Here is a 24,036-nt window from a genome sequence, read left to right on the forward strand (position 1 = left end):
ACACATGCACACGTATGTTTATTGCGGCACTATTCACAATAGCAAAGACTTGGAATCAACCCAAATGTCCATCAGTGACAGACTGGATTAAGAAAATGTGGCACATATACACCATGGAATACTATGCAGCCATAAAAAAGGATGAGTTCGTGTCCTTTGTAGGGACATAGATGCAGCTGGAAACCATCATTCTCAGCAAACTATCGCAAGACAGAAAACCAAATACTGCATGTTCTTACTCATAAATGGGAATTGAACAATGAGATCACCTGGACACGGGAAGGGGAACATCACACACCAGGGCCTATGGTGGGGAGGGGGGAGAGGGGAGGGATGGCATTGGGAGTTATACCTGATGTAAATGAAGAGTTGATGGGTGCTGACGAGTTGATGGGTGCAGCACACCAACATGGCACATGTATACATATGTAACAAACCTGCACGTTGTGCACATGTACCGTAGAACTTAAATAATAAAAAAAAAAATCAATGTATGTAAATACTACCATAGTGTGGAGCATATGTGTCAATGTATGGGTGAGTCCCAAGATTGGGGCTTAGCCTGGGAGGGTTCTTGGTTTTGCCCAGGAAAGAATTTAAGGGTAAGACGGTGGTGTTAGATAGCAACTTTTACTGAAGCAGCAGCAGAGGCACTGCTTGGTCTCCAGAATGCACCTTGCTGTCATTACCCCCAGGCCTTCTCACAGGCTGCTCCCTCAGCTGGGAGCCCTCCCTCTTCCTTCCTGGTTCTAGGATGCTGCCCTAAAAACTCAGCTCAGAGGCCCTGGAAGGCTCCTGACTCCACACCCACCTCTGTGCTCCAGCAGCCCTTGGTCCTACCTTTCCGTCCCATTCCCATGTCCGTTGTCCCACCTGAGTGTGGGGCTCTTGCAGGCAGGGTGGGGTGTGTTCCTCATTTTGTGCAACACAAGCACAGGCTCAGGGACCACCCACAGCACAGCAAACACTCACAGAGGCTGGGCCAAGCCCCAGAGGAGATAGTCATGGCCATGCCCTGTGGGTGTGTCCATGTATGAGACAGGCGGAGGGGCACACAGGCACAGTTACACAGTGGGCCAGGCAGGGATGGCTGAGGGTAGGGGCCTTGGGAGTTCCAAGCAGGGTCCTCCTAGCCTTGGACCCAGAGGGCTTCCCCTAGGCCTCCTGCCCATCCTGGAGTGCAGGCTGAAAGGACCTGCCAGCAATGTCTAGGAGCACGGATGCTCAAGACGGCACTCACCAACATGGGGTCAGCTCTAAGACGACCCTCAGCCTCCCTTCCAGATCTGCCTTCCTGGGAGGTGTCACAGCAGCAGGTTCCTCCAGGGCTCCCTCCAAACTGCAGGCCACAGCCCGTCATGCCCATCTTGAAGCCATATTTCCTGCCCATGGGGTGAGGAGCTGGTGAGGACTTAGGGTGTCTCCTGGGATGACAGATTTCCCCACCTCCAGGACAGGGGCTCGGCCTCCAGCCTCCCTCTACCCCTGAGGCCCTGAATGACAGGACCTTTGGAGGAGGCAAGGCCCTGCACACACCTCCATTGCAGCCTTCCGGCCCCCAGAGCAATGACAGAGTCAACTCATGTTTCCAGACCCAGTTTGTGGCACTTTGTTATGGAGGCCCCAGGGGACTGCAGAGCGGGTGACATTTACCCCAGAACTCACCGAGTGCAGGCATTGTTCTAAGGGCTCCGCATCAAATACGTCACTTAATGTTTCCAAGAACTTGTGGGGACAGCACTGTAGTCCCCCACTGTGCAGACAAGGTAACTGAGGCACAGAGAGGCTAAGTCACTCACCCAGAGGTCACACAGCCCTAGTGGAGGGTTCCAGCAGCCCGACAATGTCTCCTGTTTTCTCTGCCTCTGGCTGAAGTTAACTGGGTCTTGCCCCTGCTACAGGGAGCCCAGGACCAGCTGCAGACACAACCCATGCCCGGGTGGCATGGAGCTCGGCACTGGCTGCAGTGAGGCAGTGATGCAGTGAATCCAGCCTAGAGCTACAGAGGCCTCCGGGGGAGGCTCCCCTAAGACCACACATCCATGCTCAAGCTGCCTGGACAAACAGGTTTTTCAGAAACACTTATCCTACATGTCTTATCTTCTCTTCACCTCTGAAAGGGGCTCTGAAAATGCCCATCTGAAAGTTCCTCCCCCTTCGCTTCAGAGAAAGAAAAACTCAAGGAGAGAATTTAAGCAGGGCAGCGCGAGGACGAGGGGCCCTGCACCCCAGAGAGCTTCTGAAAGATGGTGTCCCACAGTGTGGAGATGGTGCCACTGTACTCCTTGGGGATCCAACTCCATGTGCCCCCTGGGATGCTTGTCTCCACACCCAGGGGAAACTGAGCTCTCCCTCCAGAACCTACTGGGGAATGCGCTTCGACTTTGAAGTTCTTGTGCTCTGGTTCCAGGGCTAGACTACAGGTGCCTTTGTAGCCAAGAACACGTCAGCCGTGTCTCTGTTGTGAGGCGGCCTGATGTCTAAAATGAAGTAAGAACACGCGTTTGGTTACTTTCTAATCCTTGTTTGACTGCTTCCCAGCTGTATTTGAGCCTCAGTTGTTCCTCTTCTGCAAAATGAAGCTATTAATACTCCACAGGAAGCCTAGGACGTTGCAAATTAAAGACCAACATATGTGAATTGCCTAGTGCCTAGACTGGAGCCATAGCTCACATCTATAGAGAGGATGGCTCGTGGAGGACCAGCCCGTGTGGAGCACCGACCACCTCACAGGCCTATTTTAAGCACTTTGCCTGTGTTAACCAAACTCTAATCCCCAAAATAACCCTTTAAATTAAGCCCTATCTCCTCATTTTATACATGAGAAAACTGAGTCACAGTGAGCATAAGAAATTGCCCAGGCCCCACACTGGCTGGGAAAGAGCAGAGCTAGGTTCACCCTCCAGCCCCACCTTGTATTCCACTGCCAGAGAGGAGGGCTCCTCTCCCCACATGTGGCTCCTTCCCAGCTGCTGATGCATCTCTCTGCACCTCAGTTTCTCTGAGTAAATGCTGACGTCCTTGTTCTTGGAGGATGACGTGGGGACAGAGGCTTGGAGGATGTTTTAAGAGAAGACAACATTTCAGATAGGGAGGGCCAGTCCGTAACGGATGCCTCAGCAGCTGAGGTCAGACCCAAATCAATTTGTATATCCAGACTGCACAAATACTCACAGCCACAAATCCAGGCAGCTGGCCACTGCCACTTGCTCAGACCATCCTGTGCTCAACCTGGAGAGGCTGCTGCAGCCTGAAATGCCACTGTTGACCCCAGCTCATAGTGTGGGATAACCCAGGGCCACATATGTGCCCCCTCCTCCAGGAAGCGCTCTCTGCCCTCTGGCCACCTGCTTCCCCAGACACGTCTTTGGTATAGCAGACATTCCGACTCCATGCTGTGTGCTGGGCCAAGGAAAACAACTAACTATGGAATCTGCCCCTGGGGAGTCTCCACCCTGCGGGACAGACACACAAAGGCATGTGAGCATGCAGAGGGCCATGTGGGGCACGTGGCTACATCCAGGGGGATCCTCAAGGAAGGACTGAGGGGGAGAGTCAAAGGGGAGGAGAGAGGAGAGGGCAGAGGTGAAGAGGGAAGGGAAATGGGGGAGAAGAAGGGAGAGGAGAGAGGGAGGGGAGGAAAGGGAGGAGAAAGGAAGGGGTAATGATAAGAAAGAAGAGGGAATAGGAGGGAAGAAAAGGAGAGAAGCAGAGGGAGAGAAATAGGAGGGGGAGAGAAATAGGAGGAGGAGAGGGGAAATCGAGGCAGGGAAGGGAGAAGAGAGGAGGGGAGAGAAGACTTGAGCTGAGACCCAGGCATAGGGCCTCAGCCTGTTGCAGCGCATGTTCTGTGGCCATTGACTTTCTCTGGCTCCTCCTCTGTACTAGGAAGGTCTAGAGGGCAGAGACAGACTCTCATTCACTCCTGATGTTTCTTCAACACCTAGCAGGCACCAGGCTCTGTCCTGAGTGCTGAAGATACACTATGAGCAAAGCAGACAGACCCACACCCACAGCTGGAGTTCACGCCTTTACTCATCTTGGAGTCTCATGCCTCTACCTGGCACACGGAGATGCTCAAAAAAATGCTGGAGAAAGAAGTCGACTCAGTGTGCACAGCATGCTCATGAAGTGGTGGATGCTCCCTGCACTGGATCTTGATGGCTGTATTCATCCACTTCCATATTTCGATGAAGAACTGTCCGAGACTGGGTAACTCATAAAGGAAAGAGGTTTAATCAACTCACAGTTCAGCATGGCTGGGGAGGCCTCAGGAAACTTACACTCATGGCAGTAGGCAAAGGGGAAGCAAGGCACCTTCTTCACAAGACGGCAGGAAGGAGAAGTGCTAAGTGAAGCCGGAAGAGCCCCTTATAAAACCATCAGGTCTCTGAGAACTCACTCACTATCAGGAGAACAGCATGGGGGAAAACACCCTGGTGATTCAACTACCTCCACCTGGTCTCTCCCTTGGCACATGGGGATTATGGGGATTACAATTCAAGATGAGATTTGAGTGGGGACACGAAGCCTAACTGTTTGGACGAACGGAGGCAAGATGGCGCAGTTCCGGGTTCTTCACCTTCAACTTTCCGGCACCCGGGAAAGACACGGGTCCACTGCACAGGCGCAACCCGACTTCCGACGGAGAGAAACCGGAACCCGCCTAGCCACGCCTACCGCCCCGCCCCGACCCGCCTATGTCCCGCCCACTGCCCGCCCACTCCCGGGCCCAGGACATAAAAGCCGCTCCTGGCTGGCGCGCGGTGCGAACTTCCTCTGTCCCTCCTCGTAGGCGGGACCCAGGGACCTTGTCCGAGAACGGTGCGAACTTCCTGGGCCCCTCCTCGTACGCGGGACCCAGGAACCTTGTCCGAGAACCAGGAACCTTGTCCGAGACCCAGGAACCTTGTCCGAGAACCAGGAACCTTGTCCGAGAACGCCGGTGCGAACTTCCTCGGCCCCTCCTTGTACGCGGGACCCAGGAACCTTGTCCGAGAACGCCGGTGCGAACTTCCTTGGCCCCTGCTCCTGTGCGGACCTAGGAACCTCGCCCGAGAACGCCGGAGCGACTTCGTCGGCCTCCACCGCGGGAGACGGGTGAACCTCGCTCCCTCCTTCACATTGGCTTGTAAATAAAGTTTTTTTGCCTTGCCTACTTGCCTTTTCTCTGGCATTTGCTCTGGGGGTCGCATTAAAGCAAATCACTAACCATATCAATGGCTCAGCTCAAGATGCAGGCAGAAGAGATAAATCCTCCAGAAACCGTTTCTTTGTAAAATGCAGAGCTCATGGGAGGCTCATGACATGTGGCTGGAACTACAAACACCTGCCATTCCAAATAGCCGTCAAAAGGCTGGATTTCCCATTTTCTCCCTCACCTCAAACATTATCCACTCTCTCATGACAGTCACAACTACAGAGAAGCCACACAAGAGCAGAGTCTGTTGCTCACCTCACAGCCTGTTGTGATTGTGGAATCAGTGAGTGAATGAACAATGAACAAATGTATCACACAGTCCAACCACCTTAGTTTACAGATGAGGAAATGGAGACTCAAAAGGAGGAAGTCTCATCTGAAGTTGCTGAATTGTTCAAAAGGGTCAGATTCAAGGAAGTCTTCCAGCAAGAGGTGGGTAGGGCATCAGGTCCAAGGCTGGGTCCTCTCCCACTGCGTGGTTCCAAAGCCAAAAGGAGGCCATTTTGACTGACAGAGCGTGAGCAGCAGGACACAGGTGCAGCTGCAACAAGGGAATCCCAAAAAGCACAGGTTCCGCTAGACACCCTCCAGATATTTGGTCTGTGGTGATACAACCCGTCCCGGGGTTCCCTCCTGTTGAACCTGCTCACCCGGACCTGCTCACCTGTGCCTGCTCACCTGTGTCTGCTCACCCGGACCTGCTCACCTCTGTCTATTCACTCAGACCTGCTCACCTGTGTCTGCTCACCCAGATCTGCTCACCTGTGTCTGGTCACCTGGACCTGCTCACCTGTGCCTGCTCACCTGGACCTCCTCACCTATATTTGCTCACCCAGACCTGCTCTCCTGGACCTGCCCTGGTGAGACCTGCTCAGGACAGCTGACCTTGTATCAAGCCCTGTATGGGCAGCCCCCTGCTACAGCGGACCTAGAGCATCCTCCGCAGGCCAGGGTGTGCAGTGAGTACTCAGGTTCTGTCCACCATGAGTCCCCTGGTGCAGCTCCACAGACCTTCCCACTCCCAAAGCCAGCGACAGGAGCTGGCTGTTTCTGTGAACACAGCTCTTCCTTCCCCCAACAATCCTTTTTTTTAAGTTTAAACGACCATAATTTTCCTTTTATGCCCTTGCATTTGTTTTCCAAGAAGATGATTACCCATTCATGGAGTATTAATGATCTATTAATATGGAAAGACTGGGGAGAGAATGGGCTTGTGAAAGAACACACATTTTTATTCAAATAAATTACATGGATTTTTTTATTAAACTGCTGCACTTATAATGGACACTTAGTCACAGTCCTTTCTGGGCATCTGCTGCCAATTCCCCTCCTTCATTACTGCCACACTGAACAAAAGGTCTATTCAGAGCACAGGCCATTTGGAAGTCCAGGATGGCCCCGAATCTCGGCACACCCGCTGCTTGTTCATTTGGTACAGCTCATCCCTCGAACGCAATTCTGCAGAAATAAATCAGATTCGGGGCTGGTGCAGAGAAGCCCTGAGCCCTGCTTTTCCAAGTTCTTCTGCCCTGGGGCCAGGTTCAGGCCTCCTATCAGTTGTGTCTGAGCAGCCTTCCCATTTCACCACTGACAGGCGCTGCAGGAGGTTGACCAGCCAGTCCCCTCCTAAGCAGGCACTCAGCCGCGCATCTACTCTTACTGTTCAGGAAAAGCTCTTTCTCCTGATGGTGCTGTCTTGGTCACATTCTCATGCAATGACGGCCACCTTAGCTGGCCATGACACCATCTGTCCTAAATGGATCACTGAGTCCCAACAAAACCACCGCTGAGTTTGGCCACAGAGACAAGATCCTTCCAGTGCCACCTCTGGGATTCTTCCTGTAGGTGTGGCTTAGAAGATAACCCCATCTCCTGGGTGCTAGGACTGACTTGTGCCCTGGTGCCACCTCCCAGAACACAGGGTCCTACGTCATGGCTGGCTCAGGACACACCACACACACACATACACACAGCACTTCTGTAGGAGAGAGGCGGCACCAGGACCCAGGGACTCCAGGTCTTCAGTTAGCAGTTAGCTTCTGCCCCAGGTTGGCTGCATGCCTTTGTAGTCAGTCACAGCCCTTTCTTGGCACGATTTGCACACTAAACTCTTCTCTGTGTCTCAGACTTCTCATCTGTAAAGTAGAAACCATCAAGACTCACCTGTGCTCCCTCACGGAAGCTGTGAGCACCAAATAAAACAATAGAATAAAATCGTGTTATTATCATTACGATGGCTGAAATGACAATATCAGGGCCTGAGATTGTGCAAGCTGCTTTAGTGACCTTATTTCTAATTCAGAACAGTGCAAAAGGCCTCATTATTCCACTCGATGGAGAAACCAAGCGCATGGAGATGACCTGACTTGCTGAAGATGACATTGGTAAAAACGGCAGAGCCAAGTTTCCCACACTCCACCCCACACTGATCTCCCTTCTCCTGGGAAATGTCTTTAGTTCTCTGGAGTTTGAGGATCCCCAGCTCCCTTCCGTGCCCCACAAAACATCGGTGGCAAGTATTTGCAGTGACTTTGTTGAAGCTGTGGCTTGGCCATTGTTGTACATGTTCATATCTGAAAACAAAACAGGTCTAACAACCTCAAAGGAAGTGAATCTGCCCAGCACTGGGCCCCTAGGAGGACTCGCTTGAGATGTGGTCAGGGGCCAGATCCCACGGGACCCACGAGCCTTGGGACAGCCTGGGTTCCCATGGAACCCAGTAGAAAGCCATGGGAGGCCTCCATTTCTAACGAGGATTTCTCTGGGAGCTCAGCAGCACTCTACATTTCTGACAGCTCCTGTCCTGGAACACTGCCCTCCTTCAGACTCCACATGGACCTGCTTGACCTCTGTGTCCCCAGGCCTGATCACAGGGCTTCAGGGCCTCGCAGCCCTGGGAAATCCATGGGCCCTTGGGAGTCAGGAGAGCACTGTTTGGTTCCCACCATGGTGAGGAGTGGGCCTTGAGTAGGTCCTTCACCTCTCTCAAGTCTCAGTCTCCTGATGGGTAAAATTGAATGTTTGGACTGGATGGTCTTTATGTGACCCTTCCAGCTTACCTGAGGACTGGAGACACATGCTGGGGGAATCTGGGGAAGTCTCCCCTAGCTTTCTCCCTAGGTAACCTCCTCCTGCGTAACCCCTCCCTAGGTAAGCTCCTCCTAGGTACCTCCTCCCAGGTACCCTGCTACCTAATTTCTTAGGTAATGTCTTCTCTAGGTAACCTCCTCCCTAAGTAACCTCCTGGAACCTTCTTCCTAGGTAACCTCCTCCCTAGATAATTTCTTAGGTAATCTCTTCCCTTAGTTTCCAAAAGTAACCTCCTAGAACCTTCTTCCTTAGTAACCTCCTCCCTAAGTAGCCTCCTTGGAACCTTCCAGGTCACCTAGGACCACAGTCACTCCTGCCTATGCAGAATCCCTTCGGTCAGGGGGTTTCCCCCATGGGAAGATTCCAGCTTCTACTTCTAAAATATTTTATGCATCTGCATTTTACATTCTGCATCTGGCAACTCCAGTACATGAACTCCTTGAGGGTCTAAATCTGCAGTTGTTATTTTTGCTGACTCTCTCTCTCTCTCTCATGGCAGTTTGTTTCCTGGCGTGTTGGTAAAATCTTCATTATGAGCTCATATTCTGTTGATCTTAATCTGTGGGTGTCCTGAAGGCTTAGATTGAGGGTGCATTTCTCCAAGAAGGATTTTGTTTTCTTCTTCCAGTACCCTGCGGTTGACTCTGACCTAGGATCACAATATCCCCTCAAGGCCTCAGGCTCCTGAGGAAGGGTTGGGTTCAACTCCTTCACCGTGCTGGGGACACAAGCCCCACCCTTCAAATGGCAGCTCTTGGGGCAAATGTTCTCCACACACTTAGGAGAAGCTCCATAAATGCTTAGGCTTCTTTGTCCTAATTTTCCCTTTAGTGATGTCTCCCATTTTTCAGCAATACACCAGAAACTATGTTTGCAGCAGAGTTCTGCTTCTAGTGTGGATATAGAAGATAAAGATCATTACTCCACCACAACAGCAAGAAAACACCATATAGACAACAAAATCATAATATTAAGCCTTCAAAGAGCTGTAAATGCAAAGAAGTCTAAATGAACCAAATTCCAAATAAATACAAGGCCTTCATAGGTGAGCAGAGACCAATGTCTGCCAACACGTCTGGGGTGGTTACCAAGGCTGGGAGCGGGGTGGGCGGAGGCATGAGCCTGGCCCAGGCAAAGAGGTTACAAGCTCAAGGGGAAACCAGCCGAACGTTTTAGCACTGTAGGCTTAAATGACAGACTGGAATTTGAAAGAACCTGTAAAATAAAAATAATCCCTATTACTCAGAATTGTCCGATATTATAGTAGAATTGTCTAAGTAAGAGGCAAAGAGAGGTGAGGCCAGAAAGCAGAGAGAGCTCTTGTAGTCTCATAATGTTTAGATTCCGGATTCCAGGACCCTCCTGGGAATGGAGACAGGGTGGGAGATGTTTGACTTCATTCTCAGAACAGTTGAAATCACAGGTGAACTGCAATTAGCCAAAGCTGTAACTGAATCAATCAATGCGACTCCTGACAAGACCACAAAAATAAGGCCAGGCCCTCCATGTAGGTTGCAAGAGAAATTGGAGGTTGGAGTTGAGGGCAAAGAGACATTGTCATAGTCTCCCAGGGTCTGGGCCTCAGGGTATCAGAAGACCTAACCTCACCCTCAATACTTTTGAATCAGAGAGGAACTAAAATGAATGAAAGCAACAGCCGATTCCCAGCTCAGTTGGACTCTTGGTTGAAAAAATGACCAATAATTAAGAAAATAAGACAGTTAATAGAGGCAGAGACATTTGACCCAGATGGAATTAGCACACAACAATGTTAAATTTTTATTATAAAATTTTAACTAATGTAGAGAAAATATGGTCTGAATGAGCTAACGAGGAAATTTTAGCAGCAAAATGAAAGCTCTACAAAATAAAACTATAAAACTAAAAGTATTATTCATGAAGTGGATAATGTATTGAATGGGTTGGACACAGATCTAATCAACATATCCAAAATTTTTAGTAAACCCCAACAGAGTAAACCTAAATAAAATCACACTTAGCAAATCCTAGTCAAATTGTTGAAAAACAAAGATAAGTAGAAAAATCTTGGCCGGGTGTGGTGGCTCACGCCTGTAATCCCAGCACTTTGGGAGACTGAAGTGGGCAGATCACTTGAGGCCAGAAGTTCGAGACCAGCCTGGCCAACATGGTGAAGCCCCGTCTCTACTAAAAAGACAAAAATCAGCTGGACATGGTGGCACACGCCCGCAATCCCAGCTACTCGGAGGCTGAGGCATGAGAATCACTTGAACCTGGGAGGTAGAAGTTGCAGTGAGCTGAGATTGCACCCCTGCACTCCAGCCTGGGTGACAGTGAGATTCTGTCTCAAAAAATGAAAAAAAAAAGGAAGAAAAGGAAAAGAAAAATCTTAAAAGCAGGCCAAGATAAAAGAGAGAGAAAGACATTAGTTTTAGTGAAAGAACACAAAGAATAATGGCTGACTTTTCATCAAAAACAATGGAAGTCAGAAGACAATGACCTTTCTAAAGTGCTGAAAGAAAAAAAAATAACTGTCAACCTAAAGTTCTATGTCCAGCAGAAACATCTTTTAAAAATTGAAGGCAAAATAAAGACATAATTAGACAAAGAAAAGCTGATACAATAAATTACCAGCAAACCCACACTACATAAAATACTAAAGGAATTTCATCAATAATTGAAAACCCAGATCTGCAGGAAAAAAGGAAAACAATCAGAAATGGTAAATATATATATATAAAAGACTAGTTCAGAATTTCCTTCAACAGATTATTGAATGTTTGAAGCAACAATATTATCAAACTATGAGGTTTATGACACTGGAATAAATAAAATATATGGCAACAATAGCACAAAAAGCATAAGGGGTTAAAGGAAATTATACTGTTGTAATGTTCTTATACCTGAAATTGAATAATATTAATGCAAGGTACACTGTGATCTTTTAAGGGTGCATGTTGTAATACCTAGAGCAACTCCTTTAAAGAAAAGAGAGACTAAAAGGCTAAGAAAAGACAGAAAATGGGATACTAGAAAATACTCAGCTATTCCATGAGAAAGCACTAAACAGAGAAGAGATGTAACAAATAGAAAACAAATAATAAGAAAGTAGATGTAAACCCAAATTTATCAGTAATTTATTTAAATTTAAATAGAATAAATAATCCAATTAGCAATCAAGATTGTCAGATGATATAAAAATTAAAATAAAATTATAGGCAAAGTTCTTGTTAAATCATAGATGCAAAAATTTTGAACAAAGTATTAGCAAGTCAAAACGTGTGTGTGTGTGTGTGTGTGCGTGTGTTCATGTTTTAACATACTATAAACAAGTAAGATTTATCCCAGGTGCAAGGTGCAAGGTTGGCTTAATATTTAAAACTCAATATAATTCACCAAATCAACAGATAAGGAGGAAAAAAAACTATCATCTCAATAGATACAGAGAAAGAATTTGATAAAATTCAATACCCATTCAAGGTTTTAAAAAGAAAAACTCTCAGTGAACTAGGAATAGAGGAAGTTTTCTTAATCTAATAGATTATCTGCAAAAAAACCTGATAGCTAACATCGTACTTCATGAAATATTGAATGCTTTCACTCTGCAATTAAGAAAAAGGCAAAATGTGTTCTTTCACTGCTTCTACTCCACATTAGCAGAGGCATCCTAGCTTGTGCAGTAAGATCAGAAAAGGAAACAAAAGGCAAAAAGATTGAAAACAAAGAAGTGAAAGAGTCTTTGTGGGCAGACATGACTGTGCAAATGGAAAATCCTAAGAAAAAAGAAACTATTAAAATTAACAGGTGAATTTTGCAAAACCAGAATATGAAGTCAATATACAAAAATTAATTTCTCTGTACTAGTAAGAAATAATTGAAAAATTAAAAAATTAAATACAATTTGTAAGAGAATCCAAAAACATTCAATGCCGAAGAATATATTTAATGTTTAAATGTGTAAGATCACTAGGGTATAAACCAAAAAGGTTAGGAGAAATGAATTTTTTAATACATGAAGAGAAAAGCCATATTCATAGATTGGAAAATGCAATCGTGTCAAGATATTGACTCTCTTTACTGATCTATAGCATCTACTCAACCTCAATCAAAATTTAGTTGGCTTTCTGTAGAAATTGAAAAGCTTATTCTAAAATTAATCTAGAAATGTAAAGGGTCTAGAACATCCAAGAAAATCTGAAAAAAGAAGAATCAAATTGGAGGACACTTTCCAATTTCAAGATTTACTGTAAAAGTTCAACAATTAGGAGTAGGTTGTGTTAGTGCAAAGACAGACAAGTAGATCAATGAAATAGGATAGAGTCCAGAAATAGATCCACACCTAAATAGTCAACTGAGGCACTAGGGCAATTCAATAGGAAAAGGCAAGTTTTTTCAGCAAATGATAGTGGAACACTAGCTAAATGTACAGGGAAAAATACATTTTGTTCCCTACCTCACAACACACACAAATATTAATTCAAGGTGTATCACATGCAGCCATGAATCTTCTGAAGGAAAACATGAGAAAACATCTTCACAATCTTGGGGTAAGAAAGTATTTCTTAGGGAAGTCACAAAGAAATAATAATACAAGAAAAATATTTCACTTCATCAAAATTTAAAACTCCTGCTCATCAAAACCACCATAAAATGAAAGCAATTCACAGATAATGAGAAAATATTCACAATACAAATATCTGACAAAGAACTCAAAAACACAATATCTAAATAACTACCATAAGCCAATAATAAAAAGACAACCCTGTCAGGCACAGTGCCTCATGCCTGTAATTCCAGCACGTTGGAGAGCAAAGGCAGGTAGATTGCTTCAGCTCAGGAGTTCCAAACCAGTCTGGCAACATGTAGAAATCCCATTTCTACTTAAAAATTACAAGGAACCCGCCTTTTGCTGCCAATTTCCTGCAGCCGGGCTCTAGGGAGAGGGCAGCCTCCTGGGACCATCAGTGGTGCTGGTCAGACATGAGGCCCCCATCTGAGTGATGGAAGGACCATCTGCAGTGAGGGGCTGGTGTCTAGGGGGTGCGTGAGGAGCCGGGAGTGGGCACTGAGAGAAGGGGTTTTCTCCACTGCAGGGTCAGGCATGAAGGTGGACTCGGCTCTTGTGTCCTTATTAAGAATTTTCTCCCATCCTCTGCTCTGCAAAGGACAAAGTAAATATTTCAGGGCCTTGTCTGCCTCTGATGTAAATCTCTGCAAACAGGAGTCAACATCTCCTTCCTCCTAAATGCCCCAGGAGGATCAGGTGAGGTTCCTTCAGAGGGGCCTAGAGGCTAGCACCTGCAGCGGCTGGGGCAGTGGCACCCTCCTAGCAGAAGACTTGCACCCAGACTTTGACTGGGACCCCCACCTGCTGGGACCTGACCCTGGGTTCTGCTGCCTGCTCAGCTTTCAGTCCTTGCATTGTATTCCTGAGATCTCACCTCTCGTGACCCTTTCACCCTGGCCACAGAAAATGATGTTGCAAGTGTATTCACAGCATCCCCAACTCCTAGGAGATTTAAGCAGGCCAACAATGCCACAGCTTGTTTTAAATGCACAAGTGACAAGGTGTTCACCAGCTCACTGGGCTTCAGTACATGAGGCAGGAACTTGCAGCCTTCAGGTCCACTGAGCAGTGACCAATCAGCCACCCCTTTATGCCTGCACTTGGGATGGGACCTGCAGTACAAGAGCCCTAATGCTACGAGTGTGTAACACACAACCTGACCCTATCCACGGGGTCAGATGTGAATGAGGTCACCATCCGTTCTTAGATTCCAACTGTTCATTTGACCCTTGGCTTCCTTGTAGCTAAAACAAAACAGGGAGAGATAAGGAGGAACATGACTCTCAGTTGTCACACCCATGAGAAACCCATTCCCTCCATCCGTCCATGCCTGGCCTGCAACTCAGATACCCAAGGAAATGTTCATAGGGGACCCTGAGATTCCCCGTGGACAACGGCCTTAACATCATCGCTAAAGGCCAGTGAGCCACCTGTGCATCCTGCCCTGACCCACAGCCCTGCTGTAATTGCACTCCACACAGTGATGCCAGCGAGACACTGGCCACTCTCCCTGCAGCCCTCAGAATTTGTCTCGCACCCCAAAAGAGCAGAGTCAGCTGCCCCCCGTCTACCCTGCACGTCCAGAGATGTTCCCTGGACTCTGGGGTGCTCCTCGGCCTGGAACCATGATGAATTCTTTTCTTTAGAGAAAATGGATTTAAATTTAATTGCTGCTTGAAAGAGAAGGGATGGGGGCAGCTGGGGAGGAGGGACTGGAACAAAAGAGGGAAAGCAAAGGCCTGATCAATTGTTTCAATTTAAAGAGGCTGCAGTAAAATGGTTAGAAGACAGAGTTATGTGCCTCCCGAAAATGTGGCAATAAATAAGGGAAATCACCCAGAACAAATAGCACCAGCTGTTTAGATGAACAGAGGAGCCAGGAATGTGAAGGATAAATGACTGCAACTGAAAACGGAGGGGCAGGACTGGCAGCCGGTGGGAGGGAAGCAGGGCCCCCCAAGGCAGGTGCCTGGTCTGAGCAAGGAGACAGGGTGCTCTAAGGAAGGAGAACTAAGGACCCTCTTGCTCCCAGCCTAAGATGTGCTAGGGGGCCAGGGAGCCTCAAGGGGAGCAGAAAGTCCTTGGGGGAAATTCCTCAACCTTCCTGAAATGCAGACCCATCTCGCAACAATCATTTATTCATTCAACAAATATTCCATGTGCAGGGAACAGATAAGCACCAGATGTAGCCCTGTCTTCCTGGGGAAACAGATGCCTGCATGGGGGGCAACCACATAGTGGTCAGGACTTTAATGACCCCAGGCTGGGAGACAGGACACTGCTCTCTCTCAGGCTGGGAGGAGAACAAGCCTAGATGGGAATCCTGAGAACATGAGGCTTGAAGATGTGATGAGGTGGGTGAGAAGATGGAAATGCAGGGAACGGCCATCCAGGCTGAGAGAAGAAGGCAACAAGTCCAGTGAGAACCGTGGCTGGTCAGTGTGGCTGGGCTGTGGGGTGCACATGTGGAAGACAGAGCTGGGTGGTGGTCAGGGCCTAATCAGACACCCTTGTTCTCACGCCCAGAGTTTAAAGAACGCTCGTCCCCTCCACCTCCCTTCATCTTCATGAGGGCTTGGATTTATAGTTGAGGAATGCAGGCTCAGAGCAGGCAACTGATCTCCCAAGGTCACACAGCATCTGGCTCTGAAGCTATCCCCTTTCTACCCCATGACCTGCCTGGATTTCCCTGGAAGACCCCCTCCCTGAGGAACCACTTGGTCCCTGAGACCCTGGCAGAGATTAGGTCACACTGAGCTGGCCCTTGGGATCCAATGGGTTGGTTTTGCAGAACAACCACCCAGTTCCCCATCTGGGTCCAGGAGTTACACCAAAGGATGTCCCTCTACATGGAAACATAAGGGATTAGAAAAAAGTGTTCCCATCTCCCAGCTCTGAGCTGAGGCTGAATGGAAAGAGGCCTGGGTCTGGAATCTGCCTCTTACTGCCACGACCTACAGCATGGACAAGTCACCTTATAGAGTCTCAGTTTCCCCATCTGTGAAATGGGGACAATAGAATACAAAATTTGAAGGAGCCACAGAAGTTACCAAACCCAACCCCTTAAACTATGATCAGTCTCTACTTGCACACCTCTAGAGTTAGGAAGCTCACTACATCTCTAGACCATTCACCTCAGATCTGAGGGTTTAAGGTTTCTTTATACCAAGCCAAAGTCTCTTTTTTCTCCTAAAGCCACACAGAGTGCATGTGGTTTGGAGTAACTTCTCTAAGCCCTTGCCATCCTCACTCCCTCTCCCTCCCGTCTTCCATACAATGCCTAGAATATCCAGCCTCAGCTCACAGCAAGGGAAAAAGTTCTGCAGAATCACCAGGTGGTAAGAAAAACTCCAGTTCTCACTCCTTTTTGAGGGCTAATAATGTTTTCCAAAATGTTTTCTGCCTTCATCATATAAACTTCTAGATGAGGCAAATGCTGGTACCCAGCCCTTGCTCTACCTCTGATGAGCTGCTTAACCCTGGGCAAGTCATAACAACCACCTGTGCCTCAGGTTCCCTACACGTAAAGTGAAGATTATAATATCTCATCATAGAGCTTTTGTGAGAACTAAATGAGTTAATTCAGATAACTTGCTTAAAATATTGACCAGCAAATAGTAAGCACAATATAGACCACAATATATTAGTGGTCATTGCCATCACCATCATCGTTGCCATCATTATCTCATTATCACCATTGTCATAGTCATCATATCATTGTCATCACCATCATCATTGTTGTCATTGTCGTCATCACTACCACCATCACTACCATCATCACCATCACCCATCATCATCCATCATCATCACCATCATTATCCCATTATCATCATCATCATCATATCATTATCACATCATCATCCATCACCATCATCATCAAGTCACCACCATTACCATCATCATTATTGTATCATTGATGCTACTTTTTTCGTTCATCAAATGAGCGGTTTGCAATAGGTGCTTTAAAGTGGATCCTCTTGTGCTGGAATTTAGATATGCTTCTGCTCTCAATCCTTGTCACACATTTCTGCTGCCAAGTAACTGCTGCATTGCAGATGAATTTGAGGTCATTTGCACCATTGGACTAATTGACCTAAACAGCCTTAATGAACTCAGTGCCTTCCCCTCCCGCCCTCAGAATGAAAAGGTCTGCTCCCTCTCTGCTCATCCCTGACCCAATGGCCTTCTGTGAGCAAAGTGTCACTCAGAGGAAAGTGGTGACACATGTCTCACTGGCAATATTCATTTAGAGCAACCCAGCTCCACCTTCATGCCTATAAAACCCAAGGCAATTTTAATCTACTCCATGCTAACCTGGTACATCTGATGTTTCCATAGAAACTACCTGACCCATATGTTTCCAGGCTTTTCCAGGTGTGTCTTCCCAACATGCTGAGGATTTGAAACCTTCACTGCCACACCATGACCCAGGCCCCACCATCTCTCCTCTGGATGATTGCTGCCACCTTCTGTCTAGCTCCAAGGCTCCAGATTTGCCTCCCCCAGTCCATCCTTCACATTGTCACTATTCCAATGAGATTTTTTTTTTTTTTTTTTTTTTTTTTTTTTTGAGACAGAGTCTCACTCTGTCGCCAGGCTGGAGTGCATGGAATGCAGTGGCATGATCTCGGCTCACTGCAAGCTCCACCTCCCAGGTTCATGCCATTCTCCTGCCTCAGCCTCCCGAGTAGCTGGGACTACAGGTACCAGCCACCACGCCCAGCTAATTTTTTTGTATTTTTAGTAGAGACGGGGTTTCACCATGTTAGCCAAGATGGTCTCGATCTCCTGACCTCATGATCTGCCCACCTCAGCCTCCCAAAGTGCTGGGATTACAGGTGTGAGCCATCCAGTGAGATTTCTAAAAGGCAAATGTTATCAGGTTCCCATCTGCCAATGAGATGAAGTGCAAGCTGTTCAGCCTGAAACTCAGTGACCCCCCAGGACATGTCTCTCAGCCTCAACATTTTCAGTTTTGTCTTTGGCTAGTCCCTGCCCATATCAGTTCCTGCCATACTCCATGCCAACCATGTGCATGGATTCTGTTCCCTCTGATAAAGGAGGCCCTCCTCCCCATCCCCTTTGCTCACAGATCAGCATTCAATCATTTCTTAAGTCCCACCTTATATAAGTCACCTCTTCTGGGAAGCCATCCTGATTCTCCAGCAGACATGCCCTCCATTGGACCCCCCACTACACTGACTAGATTTTGCTAATATCTCCGTTTACAGATAGGTATCCACCAAGTATGCTCTGAAAGATTCAAGGGTGAAAACCACAGCAGAACCATCTCTGAATCCCAGGACTTGGCACAAACAGATGCTTGGGAAGTGTTTAATGAAGTAATGATTGGATGGATGGATGGATGGATGGATGGATGGATGGATAGATGGGTGTGTGCATGCATGCATGCGTGCATGCATGTATGATAGGTGGATGGATACATGAATGGATAGGTGGGAGAGAGAGATTTGTGGATGGGAGAATGGATGGATGCATAGATAGATGGATGGATAGATTCATTCATGGCTAGGTGGGTTAGTGGATGGATGAATGCATGGATGGATGACAGGGTGATGGGTGGACAGATGAACAGATTCATGGATGAATGGATGGGTGGATGGATGGGTGGGTTGATGGGTAAATAGAGGGTCAGATTCCTGGATAGATGGATGGATGGGTGGATACTTCAGGGGATGGACAATAGATATATATGTAGGTTATTATTTTCAAGCCCAACCTTATTTATTACCCAAATTGATATGTTTGATCTTCTAAATCTTTGTTTTATGCTTTTTGGGTTTTGTGTTTTGTGCTCCTTTTCCTAAAAAAATTATGTGAATATGAATATGGTCATTTGGGGGTTTTATTCCTAACCAGTGATTTTTAAAGTATGAATCCTGTGTTTTTTTCATTCTATAAGACCTTACCTTCATGTTGTTGATAAGATTTGGCTGTGTTCCCACCCAAATCTCATCTTGAATTTCAGTTCCCATAACCCATACGTGTCATGGGAGGGAAGTGGCAGGAGGTAATTGAATCATGGGGATGGTCATCCCTATGCTGTTCTTGAGATAGTGAGTTCTCATGAGATCTGATGGTCTTTTTGTTTTGTTTTGTTTTTGAGACGGAGTCTCACTCTGTCGCCCAAGCTGGAGTGCAGTGTCGTGATCTCAGCTCACTGCAAGCTCCACCTCCCGGGTTCACACCATTCTCCTGCCTCAGCCTCCCCAGTAGCTGGGACTACAGGCACCTGCCACCTTACCCAGCTACTTTTTTGTATTTTTAGTAGAGATAGGGTTTCACCGTGTTAGCCAGGATGGTCTCCATCTTCTGACTTCATGATCCACCCACCTTGGCCTCCCAAAGTAGAGATCTGATGGTTTTATAACGGGCTTTTCCCCCTTTACTTAGCACTTCTCTCTCCTGCTGCCCTGTGAAGAGGTGCCTTCTGCCATGATTATAAGTTTCCTGAGGCCTCCCCAGCCATGCAGAACTGTGAGTCAATTAAACCTCTTTTCTTCATAAATTACCCAGTCTTGGGTATTTCTTCACAGCAGTGTGAGAACAGGCTAATACAGTTGTTAAAAGTATTCTTTAGTTTACAAGTCTCTACAGGTCAAAGACAAGAATGAGCCATTATCTTTTGACTTCTTCCTTTTAAGGAAAAATCCACTCTCTGTTCAGCAACCAACCTCCCTATCCCCTACTGACGCAGGATTTTTCTCAGCCACTTTGCCAGTCAGAGACCTCCAGCTGGCGATGCCCATGCCCAGGCCTCACTCAGCCCCAGGCTCACCACAGGAGTGGTCACCACAGGCCACACTTGGTTTGCACTCTAGCACAGATCCCACAGCCACCATGACTGCACACTCAGCCCCTGGCAGGAGCAGGTGAATGGACGAGTGAGTATGGGGTCTGGCTGGCCACTCCAAGCACTGGCACAGGAGCAGGCCCTGTACAAGGCTTATGGCTAGACCAGGCATGTTGCAAGCAACTCCCGTGGTGGACTCTGGCGTTCAGACAAGCGAACGGCGGTGGCACCCAAGGAGGGAAGCCCATGACCCTGAAGCCCCAGAGGGAGTGTTACAGGGTGCTAATAGCTCTTTTAGTCCCACTGCAGCCCAATGAATGGGGGTATGTTAACAACTCTGTCAGTTCCATTGCCCCGCTCCAGCCTGTGGCTCTGGGGCTGGCCCAGCCCCACCACTGCTTTCTGTCATGTGAGGCAGCTGCCAAGATGGTGGGGCAGAGGGCTAGTGTTACTGCCTTCTTCATACCCAAATTTGGTGGGGTCTTTAGTTCTTGTCCCATGTCCAAGAAGAATGAGATTATGCTGACACTCAAAAGTTGAGAAGGGTGGAGATGAGTTTTATTAAGCAATGAGCCAGCTCTCAGTGGAGAGGGGATGTGAGGGTAGTACCCCACCCAAAGTTGGGTGGTTTCTCTCCCAGTATGGCTGGGTCCAGAGCTTTTTATGGGCTCAGAGTCGGGGAGTGTGTACTGATTGGTTTGTGAGTATTCAAAAATGGCTAAAACAAAGGCAACATTCAAAGGTGGGCAAGACAGTGTAAAAAACCAATTAGGGGAGGGTAGGTATATGTACAATAGGTGAAAGGTGGGGATCAATCAGAGGAAAGAGCCCCAAATGTGTAAGAGAGTTTCTCAAGCCAGTCTGTAGATTTATCTGAGACTTGTAGCTTGGCCTTCAGGCTTTAAACTGCCTTTGGTTTGAAGGTGGGGTTTCACTAGGAACCCACCCCTATCTACCAATGCATTTGATTACCTCCTGCCACTCTCACTACCCTGCCACCAGTGGAAATGTTGGGGGCAGTAGAGACATCAGGAAGATCAGATGTCCAGGGCGCATTCCCTGGACGCAGCTGGGTTGGAGAAATGCAATGGTTCTGTAGACCAGTGCCTTGGGCTCCCTTCCTGATTCAGCCTCTGAATGTGCCTGCCCATGGAGCTTCTTCAGTTAGCTCTGGCCCTGGCCCACAACAGCCCCCAGTGGGTCTGTCAATACCAGAGCTATCGTCACGCCCCAGGAGAAGCTGCCATCCAGCATGTATGCCCAAGTTCTGGGTCGATGATCTTTGCTATAGCAACCATGCATTTTGAATGGAAATGCACACTGAGTATTGAAGTCTGTTTTTCTCTGTGCTAAAGCAAGAGAAATCCCATGTTGGCTGTCATTTATATGCAGGGTGCTCCGATCCTGTAAAGGAAGACCATGTTCTGAGAGAAAAAACATTCCGAGGCAGGAGGGAATGGCACAAGCTGTGTGCCTGCCCTGCCAAGCTGGGGGCAACTCCTTCACACATATGCCATGTAACTCTCACAACAGCCCTGTGAGGTGGGGACACCAAACCCCATTGCAAACGCGAGGGACAGGAGAAGAGATGAAACCTACGCCTCATGGGCGGCAACTAAGTGGTGGAATGGGATTCTGACCCCAAAGGTGTGATCCCACACCTTGTCTTATCTGCCTCAACCACCGAGTTTCCTCTCTGTGAACTCCTCCTGACCTTCTCCTCTGCCCCCATCAGCCTCTCCATCTGGAGAATAGAGGATTTTCCTAAGGAGACATGTGAAGGTTAACAGCACAGGCCTCTAGGGGAGAAGAGCCCTGGCTGAAGTCCTGGTTTTACCTCTTTCCAGCTGGGAGATGGGGGACACATTTCATCATCTTCTGGAATCTTCATTTTCTTAGCTCCACAAAGGTAATGGAGCATGACCTTCCGGGGTTGTTGAGAGGATTAACGTGGTAAAAGCCCTGGCCCGTGAATGGCACTGGCAGGCACTCAGGAGGAGGTGGCATTGTTATCATCATAGCGCAGCTTTCTCTGGTTGGCACAGTGGGTTCTGAAGGCTCTCCCTCCTCTCTCCCAGCATCTTTCATCTCCCATTTGGGTTTCAGAGTCCATAACTGTGAAGACATGGCCTCTCATTTCTTTGCAGCTGCATAGAAAGCTCCAACACAAAGGAAGCTGAGACAGGAGTGAGGGCTCCAGAAGAATGGGGGTAGGAACAAGGAGAAGGGCTTGGGACCAGGCTTGACTAAGTCCTACAGCTTCAAGGGATGAGGATGGAGGTGACAGAGCTTGGTGGTTGGGGTAGTGGGAGAATCCAGGATGCTTAGAGTCATGGAAGCCAGGAGAGGAAGCACCAAGATGGAGCACATGTGCCAACCCCTCAAGGATGTAAAAGGCCAAGTGGTGAGAAGCCATGGGGAAGGAACTGGATTTGAAAATGGGGTGTGGAGTTGGGGAGTGCTGCAGATCTCAGGGGAGCAGGGGTATGGAGGGCACAGAATGCAGACCACTAAGCTGGGGAACCTTCAGTTATTGAGTGCACGTTCCCATTGGGCGATAGGTTTCCTCCACAGTGTCCCAGCCTGTTGTTATCCAGCTAATACTTGATTACCTCTTTTGATGGGCAATTCTCTCCTCCCAAGGACAATTGCCCTATTTGTGGACAGCTCTAAACAGTTCTTAGAAGGATTTTCCTTTTCCCTTGACTCAAGTCTGTTTCTCTTTGTCTTGTTTTGCAATAGTATTTCATTTTTTGAACATTTTCTAAATGTTTAAATTGTATCAAAAACATATAAAATCTAATGATATTTTATTCTAAAATTAACATTTATTTATAATGTTATTTATACTTAAAGATGAGTTGGTGGCTTAAAAAGGAAGATCAAAAGGCTCATTTTCTCAATCCCCATCTGCACCATTAATGTCTAAAAATGCTGAAAATGATGAAAGGGAGGAATCTACTCCAAGGAAACTGGGTGAAACCGTAAGTAAAAAACAAAAACATGACAAGAGCTATTTCCTTGGCTTTATGGATGTTGATATTTGCTTTATTGTGTCTTATGCAACAGAACATTTTCAAAGAGTATTATGCTATCAGTTAAGTAGCGGCAGCATTTCGAGAGCAATCTTTCAGAGTTTAAAGAAAAAAGGAATGAAATATTTTAAACATGGGATGTGATGAGAGCTTTAGAAGCCAAAATTTGTTTGTTAGCAGAAATGAAAAAGCCAACGAAGCATCTTACAGAGTCGCCACATCGCACTGGCTGGAGAAACCCATACAACAGCTGAGAGAAGAGTATAGCCATGAAAGTGGACATTGCTCATGGCTGCTGGCTGAAAAATCAGTGGAAGAAATCACAGCATTGCCACTCTCCAATGATGTAACTCATTGAATAAATACTGAGCTGCAAACATGAAGATTGAGTTAATATTTTCTTGGCAGAACTGTGCTTTTTCCTTACAAATGGAAGACTCTAGACACAGCTAGAGTTGCTTTGTACTTGCATCGGTCTGGCATCACCACTAATTTATCATCAAAGAAGGTCCTTTCTGTGACTTCTTGACAGCAAACATAAGTGATGTTGAAATATTCAGGCTGTGGAATGGCTTCTAAAATCTCATCATTTATTCTGGAACACTGTACTGACATTTACATTGACGATGTCAGAGAGATGCCCGGTGAAACTGGCCCAACTCTCACCACAATGAAGGCAGAGACAGCAAGCCACACCGGCAGTCACGGCGCTCATCACGGCCACATGCTTGTCCAAAAGAGAAAAAAATATGTCCCTGATGACAGCAAAAATTATTAATTTTGTTAAACTGCAGTGCTTGAATATACACCTTTTTAACATTCTACACGTCAAGATGAGGGGTACAGAGAAAGCATTCTGCTCCAAGACGAAACACAATGCTTGCCTTCAGGAAAAGCTGTTGTGCAAATGTTTCAGTGATGAGCTGGACTAGTTCCTTTTCCATGGAACACAATTTTTACATGAAAGAACTGACAAAATATGATTATACAGATTTGGGTATTCGATATTTTCTTTGTTCAAAAATAAACAAAGTGGCTGGGCACCATGGCTCACACCTGTAATCTCAATACTTCGGGAAGCCAAGGCAGAATTGTTTTAGCCCAGGAGTTCAGGACCAGCCTAGGCAACATAGCAAGACTCCATCTCTACAAAATAAATTGTGTGTGTGTGTATATATATATGTGTGTGTGTGTGTGTGTATGTATATATATGTGTATATGTGTATATATGCATATATGTGTATACATATATATATACACAAAATATATATATATATAGAGAGAGAGATTGAGAGAGAGAGAGAGAGAGAGAGAGAGAGAGAGAGAGAGAGAAAGCCTGTCATTGCAAGGA

The sequence above is a fragment of the Rhinopithecus bieti genome, unplaced genomic scaffold, assembly GCF_001698545.2.
Source record: "Rhinopithecus bieti isolate Rb0 unplaced genomic scaffold, ASM169854v2 scaffold_32081, whole genome shotgun sequence".
Classification (NCBI taxonomy): Eukaryota; Metazoa; Chordata; class Mammalia; order Primates; family Cercopithecidae; genus Rhinopithecus; species Rhinopithecus bieti.